Source organism: Schistocerca piceifrons, chromosome 3 (genome assembly GCF_021461385.2).
Source record: "Schistocerca piceifrons isolate TAMUIC-IGC-003096 chromosome 3, iqSchPice1.1, whole genome shotgun sequence".
NCBI classification, from domain to species: Eukaryota; Metazoa; Arthropoda; class Insecta; order Orthoptera; family Acrididae; genus Schistocerca; species Schistocerca piceifrons.
Genome location: NC_060140.1, coordinates 210,765,519 through 210,768,733, shown reverse-complemented (window position 1 = coordinate 210,768,733; position 3,215 = coordinate 210,765,519).

Here is a 3,215-nt window from a genome sequence, read left to right as displayed (position 1 = left end):
TCCACTCGTGCAGCTTTGATAACTGCACGGCACAAAACTTTACGCCCCGCCTGGGTCCGTCAACAACGACATTGGACTGTTGATGACTGGAATCATGTTGGGTGGTCGGAAGAATCTCGATTCAAATTGTATCGAGAGGATGGATGTATACGGGTGTGGAGGCAACGTCATGAACCCATGGACCTCGCATGCCAATAGGGGACTGTTCATGTTGGTGGAAGCTCTATAATGGCGTAGGGCGTGTGCAGTTGGATTGATATGGGACCCCTGATACGACTCTGACAGGTGACACGTACCTAATCATACTGTCTGACCGCCTCATGGCCATTGTGCGAACCGACGGACTTGGGCAATGCCAGCAGGACAATTAGACACCCCACACGTCCACATTTGCTGCATAGTGGCTCCAGGAATACTCTTCCAAGTTCAAACATTTCGGATTGCCACCGAACTCCCCAGACATGAACATTATTGAGCATATCTGGGATGCTTTACGACTTGCTGTTCAGAAGAGATATCCGCCCCTCTCATACAGTTACGTTATGGACAGCTCTGCAGGATTCATGGTGTCAATTCCCTCCAGCACTACGACAGACATTAGTGGAGTCCATGCCATGTCGTGCTGCTGCACTTCTGCGTGTTCGCGGCGGCTCTGCACGATATTAGGCAGATGCAACAGTTTCTTTGGCTCTTCAGTGGAATTGCATGTATGAGGCACAGGAATCCACTTCATAACAAAAAGTTAAGTTATGCTTCTTTTCCTTTTAGAAATAAAGTATCATATTAACTAGAAAGTTTAATATACAAATAATTTTTGTGTCGGTTTCGGTGCTGACTACGACAGTAGCCGAAACAACATTTACTACGTATTGCCTCCCATTTTTGCGCCTAGTTGCAGGAAGTCAAAAAAATTGGTCTACGGCTTCTACGACAAGGGTGATGATTTCCACATTTTACAACGTATTGGTTCACATTATTAAATCACGAATGCCACGCTCATTTAATAATTTCGTTTTTTGAATGGTGCTTTCTTCTAGCCAGATTGTTCGTTTGAGGTTAATTTACATCTTATATCATGTATACAAAATTTGTTTTTCTATGAATAAAAAGCAAGTTGATGTCGGAGCTTTCCGCAGATATGCTCACTTTCCAATACTCATGGGGTAAGGCATCTCTAGCTCTCTTAGACGTTGTGAGTGGGAATGTAAGAACAACATATAAGACAAAAATAGGATGCGAATGACATTGTCGAATGCGCAGTTTTGGACGGGTAGCGTCACTAATGACAGATCTGATGACTAGGTGCAGTTGATAGGGTTGGTGACTGAAAGGGGTGGGTGATGTGTACATATTCCTGGTAACATTATAAGTACTACGTGATTGTTTACGTCTGTCGATACAGCAGCAGATTTTGATGGCGCCATCAATTTCCCCAGGAGAATTCGTAAAAATAGAGTGTAATAACGGCAATAGATGGGACAACCTTGCCAATAAAAGAAGAAGGTGAAACAGTACTTATGTCGTCGATATCGCTCATTCCAACGGATCCCCTTTTCAGTTTTACGGGACTGGAATTTTCAGTGAATGTTACGTCTTCCATTATGATCAATAAATCATAATTGTAGACTGTCAAGCAGCGTGGATCGCTGACATTGCCGTAGTCCTCCGTGAGCTTCTTTGTGTTGCTTGCTCTAAATCGGTTTCACTTAAGAATTTATTTTACACCTGTGGGGGAAAAGTTAAACTTTGTATGTAATCAAGTTTAGTACTACGTTAATATTACATTAAAATTGGATACTGCTCAAGGTACCCTCCGCCACACACCGTCAGGTGGCTTGCGGAGTATAGATGTAGATGTTTTATAGTTTTTATACTGTCTTTATATATTTAAAACAATGTAAATAAAGACGACTCATTTCTGCATTACACACAGATTTCATCCCTTTTCCTGTGAAATTCAGGACTGAAGTCAGTAGCCGGCCAATGTTTAGTAATCAGAGAGTATTTAATGGAAGGGAAATTTGAATGGCATTGTCGGCTGGGAGACCGCCCATGGGCCATTCACTTGCCTAATGGGGAAGACTTCCCTTCCTCGCACACAATAGCTGTACGTGTCAGCTTCTTCAGGCAGCGACGAATTCGAAGAAAAAACCAACTCTATTGGGCTGAGCTATTAATATCGGAAATGACGCAGAGACAAAGGCTATTTTGTCTAGAAAAGTGCTAGGGTAATTTCGTTAGACAGAAATGGCTTTATGTTTACTTACACTTATTTCATTTAATCAAAATAATTTAAGTTTTCTTCAAAGCTTTTTTAAAAGTTTTCGGTAAAATTACTGTAGCATCAGCACATACTTCGCTACAGAGTGATCACTCCTGTTGTATTCTCTGAAACTGTTTGAAACTTGACTGAATAATTTCAGGAAGGGAAGCAAGTTGACCCGATGATATGATGAGATTTCTTCTAATATTTATGGAAATTGCAGCTTCGTCTGTAAGGGAGGAGAAACTTCAACAATAATTGGAACAGTGACACCAAACACTGTAATGCTCCTGATGGAGTTGATTTCAATAAAATTAACATATATTTTAATTTGCGGCTCAATGAGGGGTTCAGAACCAAGAAAACAGGGCTCATGTATATGAAGACAAAAGTGTCATGACATTACACTGTAACGTTCGGCATTATAAAGTCATCTACAGAACTATTAAAAGTATAAGGCAAGAAGTGAATAAGTTTCATACATAACAGGGTGAAAATATCCTTTCTTAGAACAGTGCGTTGTATTTACCTAGTATAACCAGCAGTACATTTACCTGGTGCGTGTTGTACTTAAGTATGCCTCTCCAGTCCTGGTGACTGTGATGACCGGGTGCAGAGTGTGGTCTCCCATTTGTGTCGTTCAGGACAGTGCGAGAGATGACGTGATTCCCAGGGTCGACACACAGTCTACTCACGAACAGCACTAGGAGCACTATCAAGAATAAAGTCAAGATGAGCGTCAGCGATCTCACTCCGTGAGAATTTTAGAGTTGAACTCTGGATACTAGCCTCTGTCCATATTTCTCATACTTTTCATGTTCGGTACGAGGAATCTACAGTAGCAGCACATTGCTTTGAATCATACCGTGTACAAGTCATCAAGCTAATCTAACTATGGTGTAGGTTATTTCATTGAAAATATTTTTTTGTGTTGGTCAATTGTTATCCATTA